This window comes from Uranotaenia lowii, chromosome 2 (genome assembly GCF_029784155.1).
Source record: "Uranotaenia lowii strain MFRU-FL chromosome 2, ASM2978415v1, whole genome shotgun sequence".
NCBI lineage: Eukaryota > Metazoa > Arthropoda > Insecta > Diptera > Culicidae > Uranotaenia > Uranotaenia lowii.
Genome location: NC_073692.1, coordinates 182,458,730 through 182,476,833, shown reverse-complemented (window position 1 = coordinate 182,476,833; position 18,104 = coordinate 182,458,730).

Sequence of the window (18,104 nt, the reverse complement as noted above, 5' to 3'; positions counted from 1 at the left end):
AGTATATTGATAATTTGCATATGCATATGCTGGTTTCCTATGAATTAATTCAAATATTATAATGTCATAGAAACGGGATCGTACAAGATATTCCAGAATTCAATCATTCAAAAATATTCAATTAGTTTACAATTATGTTATTCTTTATGTGACAATTATAATTATTTCAAAATACTTTTTTCCTAAAAAAAATTTTGAATTTTAATTTTTTAAATTTATTCAAATTAATTCGTTCGAAACACTTCAATCATTACTCAGAATTTATAAATCTATCATATATTTATTATTTTGTGTCATGTGTGTTCAAATATAATTTATAGACTGTAAGAAAGGCTAGAATCGACTGTTAAGTGTATTAAATGGAGTTTTTATTTTTTCAGTTTTGTCACTTTGGTCAATTTTGTTTTTTTTTTTGTCAATCTTGTAAGTTTTGTCGGTTTGGTCAATTCAGACAATTTTGTCAATTTTGCAAATTTTGTGATTTTTTTTCGATTTTGTCCGTTATTTCAATTTTGTCAATCTTGCCCATTTTGTAAGTTTTGTCAATTTTGTGAATTTTGTCGATTTTGTCAATTTTGTCGATTTTGTTTATTTTGTCAATTTTTGTTTTTTGGTCATCCTGGTCCAAATGATTAATTCGGATCTAGGATCTATATGCATAATCAAAACAAAAATTCCCAAATGCTTTCAGCTTTACTATGGAGGATTTGGTGGCGCTACTGTTTGGTTGTTATCTTCCATTGGATTCGGCAATTCGTAATCGTCTTTTCTAGACACCAACCCCAACAACAACAACGCAACAATTGCACAGGTTTCTCAATGCGAACGAAAAGCTTCTCAAGAGAAAAAGAGAAAAGGGAACAACAAACTAGCCCGAGAGCTTAAAGCTCGAGAAAATTTGTCTTATTGGATTCAATTTGCTTCCACGGGCGAAATTCTCTCCTGTCGTTTGTGCTTAGAAAAAAGCTTCCTGAGCACGAACGGCACGTGAGAGGATGAGAGGATGTGCATACATCGTCCGCGTCCCCGTGTCGTTTTCCCCTTCTCAGAGAAATTTGTGCTTGAGAATCTATCGTTTGGCGAAGGATGAGACTTTCAATCACTATAGAAATACTACGATGTGAGAGTTAAGGCCCTATGCTTTCAGCATTACGAAATAAAATTTAGAAATGTAACTTCCGTATTTATGCCGTATATTTCAAAATGATTTTGTCAATTCTGTCATATTTGTCAGTTTTGTCAGATATGTCAATTCTGCAAATTTAGCGAATTTTGTCGATTTTGTGATTTTTGTTTAGTTTTATGAATTTTGTAAATTTTGTCAATCTTGTCCGTTTTGTCAATTTTGTCAGACTTTTAAAATTTTGTAAGTTTAATCTATTTTCTATCTAATTGTGTTTTATGAATTATGCAATTTTGGTCGACTTTGTCAATTCTATCAACTTTGTCAACTTTTTCAAATTTGGCAATTTTGTAAGTTTTGTTTTTTTTTTCAATTTTGTCTGTTTTTTCAATTTTGTCTATTTTTTGTTTTTTTTTTCGATTTTGTCAGTTTTTTTTCTTGTCAATTTTGTCAATTATGGCAATTTCATCAATTTCTTCGAATGAGTCAGTTTTGTTAATTTTGTCTTTTTTCCAAGTTCATCAATTTTGTCATTCTTGTCAATTTGTCATTTTTGGTATGTGAACGGCCCCCAATTCCGTCAGTTTTGACAATTTAATCAGTTTTGTCAATCTTGTCAATTTTGTGAATTTTGTCAATTTTGTCAACTTTGTCAATTTTGTCATATTTGTCAATCTAGTAAATTTTGTTAGTTTTGTCAATTCTGTCAGATTTTTCAGTTTTGTCAAATATGTCAATTATTTAAATTTTGTGATTTTTTTTTTCGAGTTTGTCATATTTGTTTAATTTTGTCGATCTTGTCCATTTTGTCAATCTTGTCCGTTTTGTTAATTTTGTAAAACTTTTAAAATTTTGTCGATCTTGTTAATTTTGTTAGTTTTATCTATTCTTTAAATTTTGTAAGTTTTGTCTATTTTGTGAATTTTGTCGATTTTGTCAATATGTCATGTTTGTCAATTTCGTCAATTCTGTCAATTTGGTCAGTTTTGTCAATTTTGTCAATCAAGTAAATTTTGTCAATTTTGTCAGTTTTTTCAATTTGGCTATCTTTTCAATTTTGTCAATCTTTTCAATTTTCTCAATTCTGCCAATTTTGTGAATTTTGTCATTTTTGTCAATTTTTTGAGATTTGTCAATTTTTACAATCTTGTCAGTTTTGTCTACTTTCGCAATTTTTAAAAATTTTGTCAATCTTGTCAAATTCGTCAATTTTGTATTTGGTCAACCTGGCCTAAATGGTTAATTCGTACAGTTTTTCTCTATTTCTTCAATTTTGTCTTTATTATTAGTAGCTTATTAGCCTTATATGCATGTTCCAAAAAAAAATCCCAAATAATTTAAACATTACTATGGAGGATTTGGTGGCGCTACTGTTTGGTTGTTATCTTCCATTGGCTTCAGCAATTCGTCATTGTCTTTTCTAGACACCAACCCCAACAACAACAACGCAACAATTGCACAGGTTTCTCAATGCGAACGAAAAGCTTCTCAAGAGAAAAAGAGAAAAGGGAACAACAAACTAGCCCGAGAGCTTAAAGCTCGAGAAAATTTGTCTTATTGGATTCAATTTGCTTCCACGGGCGAAATTCTCTCCTGTCGTTTGTGCTTAGGAAAAAGCTTCCTGTCGTGTCGTTTTCCCCTTCTCAGAGAAATTTGTGCTTGAGAATCTATGGTTGGGCGCAGGGTGGGACTTGCAATCACAATAGAAATATGCGATGTGAGGGTCTAGTCCTTAGGCTTGATTTCTACGATTTCGGGGTTGTACCCCATGGTGCAATTCCTTTATATGAACTTTGATTTAGGGTTTCTAACCCAGAATTAATTTTTGGTTCCGGTTCTTCTTAAAGGTGGACTGGCAAACATAAAAGTATATCTCATTCAAATGCTAAAATTGAATTTTAGTCATTCTTGTTTCATTGACATATATTTGTCAATAATTTCATGCATGGCGTTCGATCGGTGGCGCCCTCTGTTTTCCTTAAGGGGAATTACACGGAGTAAATGCGTACCCAGCACTTTTCGCGCCATGTTTTCGATCATCTTGATTAGTGATTGCTGGTTGTGACTAGCAAGCCAAATTGACACGTTTTTTGGAGTGATGATTTGATGATAATTACTATGAAAATTTAATTTTCAAACTATCTTGTTTTTTTTTCTTTCTTTTATAGGACGAAGAAGAAAAAAAATCAATTTTTTTAAGATAAAAATCATTTTTATTGTACTGCCCAGTTTCGCAAAAACGTGCAAAAAAAGTTTACAAAAAATCACACCAATACACACAAATACACAGACATCATCTGAACTCGACGAGCTGATTCGATAGGTACCTATAAAGATATATCTAAGACCCATAATTAATGATCTCCCAAATCGACCGATAACTATACCTTTCTGAAAGAAAGGCAAAAAAGAGATTGAATGTGAAAGGAGAAAAAAAGAAAATGGAATAAGAAATATTGGAAAAGGGAGTATAGAAAAATCATTAAAATTTAGGGAAAGAGAATAAAAGAATAAACTCCTGAGTGGGGCAGTCTAATTTTGAGTGATAAGGTGCAAACCCCTTGATAGGGGCGGTACAAGTGACGATTCAAGGTACAAACCCATGAGAGTTGCAGTACAGAGTATGAGAATGTACGGTATAAAACCCCTGAGAGGGGCAATACAATTTAAGAGGAGATAAGGTGCACACTCCTGAGGGGGGCAGTGCAATTAATGGAGTGGTAAGATATATACCCCTGAGAGGGGCAGGACACATTTTTGAAGTGATAAGCTACAAACCCCTGAGAGAGGCAGTAATGCTGATGATTTTAAGTACAAACTCCTGAGAGGAGCAGTACAGACAATGGAAGAGTACGGTACAAACCTCTGAGCGGGGCAGTACCATAAATGAAGTTGTGAAGTACAAACACCTGAGAGGGGCAGTGCTATTTTTGAAGTGATAAGCTACAAACCCCTGAGAGGGGCAATACTGCTGATGATTTAAAGTACAAACCCCTGAGAGGGGCAGTACAGACGATGGAAGTACACGGTACAATCCTCTGAGAGGGGCAGTACAATAAATGAAGTTGTTAGGTACAAACCCCTGAGAGAGGCAGTGCAATTTTTGAAGTGATAATGTACAAACCCCTGAGAGGGGCAGCACAGCTGATGATTTAAAGTACAAACCCCTGAGAGGGGCAGTACAGACGATGGAAGTACACGGTACAAACCCCTGAGAGGGGCAGTACAATTAATGAAGTTGTGAGGTACAAACCCCTGAGAGGGGCAGTGCAATTTTTGAAGTGATATTGTACAAACCCCTGAGAGGGGCAGTACTGCTGATGATTTAAAGTACAAACCCCTGAGAGGGGCAGTACAGACGATGGAAGTACACGGTACAAACCTCTGAGAGGGGCAGTACAATAAATGAAGTTGTTAGGTACAAACCCCTGAGAGGGGCAGTGCAATTTTTGAAGTGATAATGTACAAACCCCCGAGAGGGGCAGCACAGCTGATGATTTAAAGTACAAACCCCTGAGAGGGGCAGTACAGACAATGGAAGTACACGGTACAAACCCCTGAGAGGGGCAGTACAATTAATGAAGTTGTGAGATACAAACCCCTGAGAGGGGCAGTACAATTTTTGAAGTGATTTTGTACAAACCCCTGAGAGGGGCAGTACAGCTGATGATTTAAAGTACAAACCCCTGAGAGGGGCAGTACAATTAATGAAGTTGTGAGGTAAAAAAAAACCCTGAGAGGGGCAGTGCCATTTTTGAAGTGATAACGTACAAACCCCTGAGAGGGGCAGTACAGCTGATGATTTGAAGTACAAAACCCTAAGAGAGGCAGTACAGACAATGGAAGAGTACGGTACAAACCTCTGAGAGGGGCAGTACAATAAATGAAGTTGTTAGGTACAAACCCCTGAGAGGGGCAGTGCAATTTTTGAAGTGATAATGTACAAACCCCCGAGAGGGGCAGCACAGCTGATGATTTAAAGTACAAACCCCTGAGAGGGGCAGTACAGACGATGGAAGTACACGGTACAAACCCCTGAGAGGGGCAGTACAATTGATGAAGTTGTGAGGTACAAACCCCTGAGAGGGGCAGTACAATTTTTGAAGTGATAATGTACAAACCCCCGAGAGGGGCAGCACAGCTGATGATTTAAAGTACAAACCCCTGAGAGGGGCAGTACAGACGATGGAAGTACACGGTACAAACCCCTGAGAGGGGCAGTACAATTGATGAAGTTGTGAGGTACAAACCCCTGAGAGGGGCAGTACAATTTTTGAAGTGATTTTGTACAAACCCCTGAGAGGGGCAGTACAGCTGATGATTTAAAGTACAAACCCCTGAGAGGGGCAGTACAATTAATGAAGTTGTGAGGTAAAAAAAACCCTGAGAGGGGCAGTGCCATTTTTGAAGTGATAACGTACAAACCCCTGAGAAGGGCAGTACAGCTGATGATTTGAAGTACAAAACCCTAAGAGGGGCAGTACAGACAATGGAAGTGTACGGTACAAACCTCTGAGAGGGGCAGTACAATTAATGAAGTTGTTAGGTACAAACTCCTGAGAGGGGCAGAGCAATTTTTGAAGTACACCTGATATGTACAAACCTGATAGGGGTAGTACAATTTCAGAGAAAATAAAGTGCACGCCGATGTGAGGGGCAGTTCTAATGGAGTGGTATCGTACAAACTCCTGAAAGAGGCAGTACATTTTTTAAAGCGATAAGGTACAAACTCCTGAGTGGGGCAGTACAATTGATGACTTAATGCACAAACCCCTGAGAAGGGCAGAATAGACGATGGAGGTTTGAGGCACGTACTCCTGAAAGGAGAGGTGCAGCTCATTATTTAAGGTGAATAAAGTGAGAGGAAAATTCAGTTGATGAAGCCGTAAGGTACAAACCCTTGAGAGGCGTAGTACAACTGAAAAGTTTAGGTACAAACACTCTGAGAAAACCAGTGCAGTTGTTGCGGAGAGGGAATGGTACAAATCCCCAATAAAAGCTTTACATTTAAGGGTAACGTTAGGTATAAACGTTAGGGGCATTACAACTTATTGAGAGGTAAGGTACAAACCTTTGAAGGAAGCATTACAATGTATGGAGTGATAAGCTTACAGCTTATGAGATAAGATTCAAACCCCTGGGAAGGGGCGGTGCAGTTTATTAACACATTGCGGACCAGATATATCTCGTTTTTCGTTTTCCGCAAGTATTCTACACATACAAGCATAACTCAAATGATATGAATTTGATAATTAACCAATAACCGAAGAAACAAAACACAAAACGTTTGGTAACCTAATGATACTAAGTTTGTACAATCTGGTCCAGTGGTTTCTGATATATAGATGGTCGAAATTCGTTGTTTCTCAGATTAGATTTCTTGGATTAAAATTAAAGGTAAGGGACAAACCCTTATGAGAGGCTGTATGAATGCTGAAGATGCAAGGCAAAAACCCCTGATGAGAAAGTCGGTACTGTTGCAGGGTAAAGATACATACCCCTAAGGTATACAGAACAGTAAACTTTATTCAAAATGCAACGTGTAGATCCAAGAGGGGTCGTAATATTCTCAAAATGTTATGCTGCAAACCCTTAAGAGGAATAGTACCGTTATTAAAGTTTCATAATACAAAGCCTGGAAAAAGCAAAAGCAGTACAGTTGATGAAAATACTCTGGAAAAAGCAAAAGCAATACAGTTGATGAAAATACTCAGACTCAAGAGAAGAGCTGTACATTTAATGAAGGCACACTCTAATTCTGATAGAAGCTGTACAGTATATATAAAACGGAAGGTGCAAACTGCTGAGTGGAGCTATACAAATTGTAAAGAGGTGAGATATAAACTCCTGAGAAAAGGAACACCATTGAGGGAAAAAGATACAAACCCCTGAGATATCTAAGATCTCGATATAGTTTCAGGATTTAAAATTCTGTAAGGAATCATGGTTGAAAATGGAGAAATTTAATATGAAGTCTGAGTCTGTGATTCGCATAGAGATATTCTAAAAAAAAAAAAATATTAAAAGGGGAATCAAGTATAAATCCAAATTAAAAATGAGCAATCCAAAAACATAAATCAAGGATAGAAAAGAAAGGTAAATGAAAACATCTGAGTATAAAAGCGCGATAGCGGAAAAGCATCAATGGAAAGGAAAAAACGAATGTTTTAATCCTGATGATAAACAGCCCAAATGAGATGTGGAGGAGCAATTCTATATATAAATTGAAAAGAACCACAAACATGGAAGCAAACCTCTAAGAGGTACGGCTGTTACGAACGAAGAACAATTAAATCAGAAAACTGGTAGGAAAACCGTAAGTAAATCAAAATTTAAAAGAAAAGAAAACAATACCAGGAATTTCCAGACCTTTATAGCATGAATGACAAAGGACAAACAGAACAATATTCGAAAAAAGTAACACACTAAGGAAAAGAAGTGATGTTACTATCAGAAAATTAGGAAACGGAAGTGTGGAATAATCAAAATATTTACTGAATGTTGAAGATAAAAAAAAAAATGAAGAGCGAATTGCATACCAATAAGCAAGGTAATGAAGAGAAACGAGAATGATGGTTTGCATATAAGATAAGATAAGAAGTTTTTTTTTTATTTGTTTAATTTGGTCGGCCATAAGATAAGAAGTGCAACTGTTCAATTACATTAATGGGTGTCCAAAGTAAAGAAAAACAAAAAAAAATCTACGACAAACAGTTTAACAGTTGAGAGGGTTACAGTTGTGTATTATTTGGTTTGAACTTTAAACAAAACTCTAACGAAAATGCGACATCAACCAGGATAATAATTATAGAAAAAAAAACTCTAATGGGTTAAAATTTTGAAATATTTATCAGTTCAGAAGTATAGAGGCGGAGGCGAATGTAGGGAATATAGCGAGTTAAGATAGAATAAAAGAAAAATGATCAAATGAAAAATTGGCAACACTCTGTACATGAGAAAATACAAGACAGCTGTTTACTCGGGAACTCGTTGGATCGTTCGTTAACCAGGGAGAGAGGACTGTGTAGAGTTTTGTAAGAAGAGAATTGTGTGTATTGGACGGAGTGGAAATGAAAAAGGTAAGGTCAGTTTACAGAGAAATTTTGAGAGAGACGGATCGCGTCAATGTCTCGTGCGGTAAAGGTAGGAATTTGAATGGCGGAAATTACGATCGGTCTCGGGTGTATACGGGTTGTTGTAGTGATTTGTGTGGCACGATTGGAAACGAATGGTGAGCAAGTCCGAAGAATGGCCGATAAGTCACGACAGATTGACAACATTTTCTTTTTCAAAAATAAATAAATTTCCATTTATTTATTTTTGAAAAAGAAAAAATGAACAAAGCGACATAATCGACAAAATTAAAATTATACTCTTCATTTTTAGACCTCTTCTAATTTATAGATATAAGATCATAATGTCATAGAAACGGACTCATACAAGATATTCCAGAATTCAATCATTCAAAAATGTTCAATTATGTTATTGTTCATGTTAAAATTATAATTATATCAAAAAACTTTTATCTTTTAAAAAATTTTAAATCTTATTTTTTTAAATTCATTAAGGATTTACTACGTTTGAAATAATTTAATCATTATTCAGAGTTTATAAATCTATCATTTATTTATTATTTTGTGTCATGTGTATCCAAATATAGTTTATAGACTGAAAGAAAGGCTACAATCCACTGTTAAGTGTATTAAATCGGGTTTTTAACTTGTAGCAATAAATATCTATCACCCAAACATTGTTTCTGCATCTTGATTTCTAACTTCAAAATTTAAGAAAAAAATTTGGGCAACAAGTTAGTTTGTCTTAATTTAACAGTTTTGCGATTCATTTGAAAGCATACACTAAGATTTTATTAATGCGGTTTAGTTTTGCTCCATATTTCAAACACGGCTTTTTTTTTTTTTGATATATCTTTATAAGTACCAATTCATCATTACATTTATATTACATAAATACATTAAATTAGGTGCTCAGTTCAATAATGAACTTTCAGAGCCCTATAGTTTAATAATCACTAAAATTAATTTATTCGACTTAAATTTGCTGAGCACAATCAAGCATTTTTATAAAGGAGAACATCCTGTAGTGAAAAAAAAAATATTTTAAACTAAAAACTAAAGCTATCCTAAAATTAAACTAATTGTAGAGAGAGCGAATCTCTGCGATGGAAGACTGCATCGATTTGCCTCTGAAGTTGGAGATGATTTTGTTGGCCATCTCTTCGATAGATTCAATGCCTGCAATCCGATGAAGATCTTCGGTGCTGTGCCAAGGTGGAAGCCGCAAAATCATTTTCAGAACCTTGTTCTGAATCCTCTGGATGGCTTTCTTCCTCGTCGCGCAGCAGCTAGACCAAATCGGAACTGCATACATTATCGCTGGTCGGAAGACTTGCTTGTAAATAAGCATCTTATTCTTCAGGCAAAGTCGGGATTTCCTGTTGATGAGAGAATAAAGAGATTTAGTGTATTTATTACATTTAGATTGAATATCTTCAATGTGATTCTTAAAAGAAAGATTCCGATCAAGTGTGAGTCCCAAGTACTTCACGTGATCAGACCATTCTAAAGAAACCCCATTAAAAGTTATGGGATGATTTTCATTAGGTTTTAAAAAATTTGCTCTTGGCTTATGGGGAAATAAAATAAGTTGAGTTTTGGAAGCGTTAGGAGAAATTTTCCACATTTTCAAGTAATTCAAAAAGGAATTTAAATTTTGTTGCAATCTACTGCGTACCACCCGTAAATTTCGACCTTTGGCTGAAAGCAAAGTATCGTCAGCAAATAATCTTCTACCTTTTCCTTCTGGGACATCAGGAAGATCAGAAGTAAAAATATTGTATAAAATAGGCAGAAGTATACTACCCTGAGGGACACCAGCTCTAATGGGTATCCTTTCAGAGCATGAATTTTGATAGCTTACTTGCAAAGTTCGGCTAGTCAAATAATTTTGAATAATTTTGATGAGATATACAGGAAAATCAAATTGAGCTAATTTAGCTACTAAACCTTTGTGCCAAACACTGTCAAAAGCTTTTTCAATATCAAGAAGAGCAACACCAGTTGAATAACCCTCAGATTTGCTAGCGTTAATCATATTAGTTACACTCAAAAGTTGATGTGTAGTAGAATGTTCATGACGAAAACCAAATTGTTCATCAGGGAAAATAGAATTCTGATTAATGTGAATCATCATTCTATTCAAAATAACTCTCTCAAATAGTTTACTTAAAGAAGGAAGCAAACTAATTGGTCGATAACTTGAAGGCTCTGAAGCACTTTTTCCAGGTTTCAAAATTGGAGTTACTTTGGCATTTTTCCATTTATTGGGAAAATAAGCCAAGTGAAAACATTTATTGAAGATTTTAACTAAAAAATTTAAACTGCTTTCAGGCAACTTTTTAATAAGAATATAGAAAATCCCATCTTCCCCCGGGGCTTTCATATTTTTAAATTTTTTGAAAATCAATTTAAGTTCATCAATATTTGTCTCACAAGAACTTTCAAACACAATTTGCTTAGAAAGAATATCATCAAATTCTAGGGAAATTTGAGCATCAATTGGACTTACAACGTTTAAATTAAAATCATGAGCAGACTCAAATTGTTGGGCTAATTTTTGAGCTTTTTCTGAATTAGTTAAAAGAAGTTTATCCCCATCTTTCAAAGTAGGAATTGGCTTCTGGGGCTTTTTTAGAATTTTAGTTAATTTCCAAAATGGCTTTGAGTAGGGTTTTATGTCCTCTACTGCTTTAGCAAAATTTTCATTACGAATGAAATTTAAACGACGTTTGATCTCTTTTTGAAGGTCGCAATAAATTAATTTCAAATAAGGATCCCTAGTTCGTTGAAATTGGCGTCGACGAATGTTTTTCAGTCGTATCAAAAACTGAAGATCATCATCAATTAAAGGTTGATTAAATTTATGTTTAACTTTAGGTATTGAAGCGGCTCTAGCATTGACTATTGAAGTTGTCAAATTTTCTACAGCCAAATCAATATCTTCTATTGAATTCAATGGAACGTTTACATCTAAATTACGTTCATTAAAATTCATATATCGCTCCCAGTTAGCCTTTTGAAAATTAAAAGTTGATTTTAAAGGGTTTTCAATGGGACTTTGGGATAAAGAAAATGTTACTGGAAGGTGGTCTGAATCGAGGTCCGCATGAGTAACTAATTGACTACAATGCTCGCCTAAATCCGTTAGAACCAAATCAATTGTGGAGGGATTTCTAATTGAAGAAAAACAAGTATGCCCATTAGGATATTCAACAGTATAATAACCTGCAGAGCAGTCATTAAACAAAATATTCCCATTTTAATTTGATGAAATATTATTCCAAGATCGGTGTTTTGCATTAAAGTCACCAATAATAAAAAATTTAGATTTATTTCTGGTGAGTTTTTGTAAATCTCCCTTCAAAAAATTTTTCTGTTCACCGCTACATTGAAATGGCAAATATGCGGCAACAATTATAATTTTCCCCATAGAAGTTTCTAATTCAATTCCTATTGTTTCTAAGACTTTTGTATTGAAAGAAGGAAGAAGTCTAAATTTGAGACGACTATTGATGACAATAGCTACACCCCCACCTTGTCGATCAAGTCGATCATTTCGTAAAATTTTAAAGAAAGCATTGCTTTTCAAGTTATTGTCTGGCTTTAAAAAAGTTTCAGTGATGGCAGCAATATGTATGTTTTGAGTTTTCAAAAATAAAAAGAACTCGTCTTGGTTAGCCAGCAAAGATCTAGCGTTCCAATTCATAATATTTAAACATCTATTTGGATCCATGAGGGAATCGTAAAGTCATAATAATTTTGTTAGCATAATTAAAAGAAGTTTGGAAAGCTTCAAACATTGAATTTGCTTTCAACATAAGTTGCATCATTTCCATTAAATTTTGATGCAAAAATTTTAATTTTTTCTCAGTAATCTCACCCAAATCAACAAAATTGTTAGAATCAGAAGAGGAAGGAGAAGAAAAAGTATTTGAATTTTGGGGATTTTCCCAAGCCTTCGCATGAACGTTGAGACTTGGTTTTTTCCCATTTTTATTAGTTAAACCTGAAGAGGGCAACCCATTTTCAACCACCTCTGAGAACGATAAACAACGAGTCTGTGGCGCAGAATCAGCCCAGGTAACATTAAAATCACTTCGGGTATTACCCAGCCGTGATTCCAATGTAGGCCGAGGCTGACTGCGAACAGGCAGGTTGTTTGCCGGTCTGACGTGTGTAGACGAAAAAGAGGAAGGAGGAGAAGAAAATTTTCTGGAAACTTTGGGGTTTTTCCTAGAAGCAACAATTTTTGCCCTAACGGGACAATCTAGAGAATTCGAGGAATGATTACCTGCGCAATTCGCACACTTAAAAAATTCTGTTTTTGGCTTATCACCACCAAAAAGGCATTTAGATTTTTCATGATCAAATGAGCCGCAAAACATGCATCTGGCATTCATTCTGCAATTTTTAGTGCCATGACAAAAAGCTTGACAACGACGACATTGCGTAATATTTTGTAAAAAATTGGTATGGGATTTACGAAAAGGTTCAAATTTTACTCGACAATGAAACATAAGACGAGCCATTTCCAAAATTTTCAAATTATTAACCTGATCCTTTTTAAAATGGATCAAATAAAGTTCAGGAGCAAAACCAACACTACTGGTATTATTCGTGTTGGTTCTTTTCCTCATTTGAATTACTTGAATTGGAGAAAAACCTAACAAAGAATTTAATTCATTTGTGATGTCATCCGGTGTCTGATCGCCGGTGAGACCACGAAGTACAACTTTAAAAGGACGATCACCTCTAGTTTCGTTCGTAAAAAATTGGTGTTTTTTATCATTCAAATAATTTAAAATTTTTTGAAAATCATTAAAAGATTCCGCCAATATACGAGCAGTTCCCCTTCGACCGATCTGAAAAGAAATCTTCACATCCTTGACGGAAGTGACGATTTCTTTTCGAAAGGCATTGAACTCAGGAATCGTGACCGTTATTGGTGGAATCTTTTCGTTTTTAAGAGTATAAGAAGAAGAAGAAGGTTTCTTAGTACTCTTATCAGAATTAAATATGAATATTTCCTCATCACCGATGTTATGAAGGACATCGAATGAATTGGAAATTTCAACTTTTTTGGCAGATGGCCCTGGATTAGGTTCAGCAATCCGTTTTCTTCCGGCCCTTGAGCCAGCCGAAGACTTCCCCATGCTGGAAAGAAAAGAGAAAATATGAATAAAAGATAATGAAAATAATTTTAGCACTGAAAAGTGCTGATTGAAATACAGGTAAGGAAAAAATAAATAATGTAAAATGTTCCTGCAGGTACACAGCAACGATACGATGCTCCGGCGTACGTGTTGACGGCTCAACGGTACAGATGGAAGTGACAAACACGGCTTTATTTTACACGTTTTTTTGTCATTAGACCGATTTTTTTTACACGGTACTCACGAATCAACACGGTTTCTGGGAGAAAATATGTTAAATCCCATATATGAAGGACGGATTTCAAACCGCGTAAAAAAATAACAATGTTTAAAATATGAAAATTGAAAACATTAATTAAATTAAGTTTTACCAACTGTATTTTTTTATTTTAAACTAAGAAATTTTGGTTTCAAAATGAATATTAAAAGAAATTTGCAAAACGAATTCAAAATTATGATATTTAAATTTATTTAATAAAATTAGAAATATCGCAAATCAATAAAAAAAAAGAGAAGCATTTAATTTTGATTTTTATAGCGTAGCCAAATTGTAATTTATAACTTTGCAGTTTAAATAGATTGAAACTAGAATTAAATTGCCTATATTTACTATTTAAAAAATCTGAACTAAGGGACCCATGTTCAAGATAAAATTTTGATGTAGGTTTGTATCATTAAAATTGCGAATATTTGAAGAAATTAAAAAAAAGAACAATGTAGTAGCCATAAAAAGTTTTACAAAAAACTTTTCTAAATCCTCTAATGCAAAAGACCTCATATATGGTCCCGAACTTTTTTGAAAATATTGTTGGCATTATTCACTACTCTAAAACATCGCTAACTTGATTTATAATTTAAAAACCTGGTTTTGTTTATTATTTAAACAATTAAAATTAGTGGTAAACAGATCTATTTTTGGGCATCAATTTCACAGGTCAGTAAAAATATTTTCATAAAAATAATTTCTCACCGTTTTCGTTATTCATGCAGTAGAGGGTTAGCTTTGTTTGCAGAAAAATGTGGATTTGATTCCAGTGAAAAAAGAAACAGTTGATTGTTCAACATATATTTTTATTGTGAGTCAGTTTCTTGTGGCACAATTATGAAAAATAACTGTTCCGGGTAATGAAAGAGTTATAACTAATTTTGTAGGGTTTGCTTGTAGGGTAGCAGGAAAACAAATCTTTTAAATTTCTGTAAACACATGCTAAGCTAAGCTTGCTAAGCTAGGACTAACTTTAACAATTAATGCAAAAACCTAGTTGAAAAGTGGGCAAATAGGGTTTTAAAAATCAACGAGACTCAACAGTTAACATAAAATTTTCAGAAACTTTAAGCTAAGTTATAAAAGGCAGGTAACAAAAACAACATGATTTGCACATGTTTCCGATTCAAAAATTGATTTGCCGTCATGAATTCGAATAAACCGACAAGCCTTTATAAAAAAAAATGATTAAGAATTTATTTATTATCCTCCTATATTCCATTTACAACTGTGTTGAAGATTTTTTGTTGACTTATGCCTTGAAAATAAAATTTATTCATTCGAATTCAAAAAATATTACAGAATATCCTTAAATTCTCATATTTCACCAGACTGTGATAAATAATAATAAAGGAAGTCTTAGTTTTCACAGAAGTTAAAACTTAGAAATTTTCTAAAACTTTGCTAAACAAATTCTTAAGTTAATCCTTGAATCGCAAAAACAAGTGCTAGTAGAAATAAAAGTAAATTGTATATTTGAATACGTCACCCTCAAACTACTCAAAATCAGCTCTCAACCCCCGGGAAAAACGTAGATTTTGTTACCTTGTGCTACCGGAAAGAAATAAATTAAAAATAATCAATTTTATTGCAATGATTTTGTTACCATGGGTCTTTTTTAACATTCAAATTTGAGGATTTTGTTTCTTGAATGATTTACTCAAAACACAGATATGTATCTGGTTAGAAATCAGTTCATTAGAAATTTTCGCAAATTTTCAAAAAAATCTTAACGTATTCGAGTTTTTAAAAATTGTAATTTGAAATTTTTTTGAATAAATTATTACCAGTAATGGAAAAAAAGTTAATTTACCAAAAAGTGCGTTTGATAGGAGATGGTTTCCTTTTGAACTCAGAAAATTTTCAATGATGTCAATTATTAAGGGGGGGGGGGGGGGTAGGGTCTAACGGGTATAAAAAAACACCATTTTCACGATTTTTTTCTAGAGCTATCGTTCAAACAAATGTATTCAAATTTTTTGCATTATACAAAGCATTGTTAAAAGAACATTTAGTAATTTTTTCGTAGAAAAATATTGAAAAATGAGCCGATGACGGAGCATTTTCGAGGATGCCTTTTAGAAAACAGGATCTGCGGTGGACACTGTATCTCAGCACAGAATCATCTGAATTCAAAAAATCAGAGCAAAATATTTTTAATAGATCTTTTTCTGGACCCCAACGTTTTTATTTAACTTAAAAATATTTTTATGAAATTTTTGTGGCTGTTTGAAGTAAAAACTACGATTTTTCACTTAAAAATCCGCCATTTTTCACCTATAAAATCTCCCCAAAGTAAAAAAATCAAAAAAGAAAAACGTTGGGGTCTGGTATTTTATATGTAGAAACTGTGTTCCAAATTTGAAAAGAATCGGATAAGTAGTTTTCAAATGACGATGTCCACGGACTTTAAAAATGTGCTTTCGAGAAAAACGCGTTTGAAGTTTCTGCTCTTGCTTTCTTGCAGTATTAGATAGGAGGAGATAAAGGCCTATAACTTCTACAGTTTTGCTTCAATTGACTTGAAAATTTGACACAACATTCTTGAAATGTTTTACAATAAGAAAATAAAAAAATAAAAAAATCGATTTTTTGAAAGTGTTAGACCCTACCCCCCCCCTTAAGCTACAAAAAACACATATTAGCATCGTTTGACATTTCCAAACTTTCACAAAGAGTTCTGAAGTTCTGGAAAAAAATTAAAAGACTTTCTGAATTTCTCATCTTATTCTTTGAGCGATTTTTGAACTCGAGGATTCAGTAATATTAGTGAGTTTTTATCAATTTAAAAGTAATTGAAGAGAAACTGAAGTAGTTTGAAAATATCGAAACTTAAGATACTTTTCTTTCACATTTTTGAACTTTGTGTTAACAGATTATCACCGCTGGTTTTTATGATTTAATTATTAATGGCATTTCGGTGAACTATACATTCTAATGGGAAGAATATCAAATGAAAGTAATGAAAATTATAGAGGGATAGATTAGATTAGGAAGCATGAAAGGTGTTGAAAATGAGTCCGATCGGGGTACGAAAAACACGTGCTTCGATCCATCCATGTATCATTGTATAGATCAATGCAAAGTCAGCCTATCGACTTTGCTTCTTCTAGACAATAATACGGTGTGGGACAAATGGTCTTGTGCGGCAAGAAGTTTTCTCAAGTCACGCTCTTGGCTCATTTTCAACACCTTTCATGCTTCCTAATCTAATCTATCCGTCTATAATTTTCATTACTTTCATTTGATATTCTTCTTATTAGAATGTATAGTTCACCGAAATGCCATTAATCATTCAATTAAATCATTTTTGAACTTTCGGATTTTGACTTGAAAATTTTGTAACGATGTTACAAATGAGTTGCCGATAAAAATCATATCTCATTTAGTTCATCATTGGAATTAGTTTATTTTAATCAACCACAGCGCCACTAGCGGCCGGTTTTGGAACCAGCCATTTTGATTCGATCGTGAAGCTGTGCACATCGGCTCTGATCTGATCAAAAATCAGAGAACCGATGTCAGTACGGAAATTTAATATATAAACATGCACTTGTGTGTGTGGGGGCAATGTTCGGGAATAAATTTGGGGTTGATAGCCTCGACCATAAGATTCAAGCTTCTTTTCTCAAATCGATCGGTGGATAAGGCAGACGTATCTGCAGTGTGAAAAGTATATTTTGAGCGAACACCGAATCACAAGAGGACGTGAGTAAGAAGCTATAGAAGCAATCGATATGGTCTAAAATGTGACTTACAATTTTAGTTGAGATAATTGCGGAAAATTCCAAACGTTACTACGGAATTTTACAATTGGAACGTCAACTCGGCCCTGTGCGGGAGTTTTCTAGTTCACTCCGTAAGTTGCAGAAAACTTAGAAAAAATAAGCTCAAATTAACAAAAACGTAACACTTGCAGTAAAATTAAAGGAAAACTAGTGCGTCTCGAGATTTATCGCAACATCCTGACCTCTTACTGAGTAGGGTTAAGGTAACAATCAGTGTAACAATTATTTCGAACAACTCAACATTAATTTAATGATTCTCACTTGAAGGACATATCCTTCAAGTGAAGGTGTTTGTCCTGGGTAGGTGAACGGGGTTGCGAACGTTTTCGCCGCCTCATTAAGCGAGTCTTTAGACCATTCAGCACCTACGGGCCAACGGAGGTCAATCCGCAATCTCCGGGTGCACGTGGTCGGTCGTCAAAACCGGACGTGTACCATCATCGAACCCAACAGTAAGTCTCATGCGAGCAGCGGTCAAGAAATCAGCCGCCCAGTTAAGAAAGGGAGTTCAAGTTTAGCCGCCCTCGAGGGAAGTGCACCAACTTAGTCGGGACACACGCGCGCCAGCGAGAGGATCCATCAACAGCCGCTGCCGAGAGAGGAACTACGCATCGCAGCAGAAAACAGGTCAGATAATTTGATTTTTTTATGTTGAGTGATTGTTCGAAACCCGCTGGGGGAAAGAGTTTATTTGCGTAA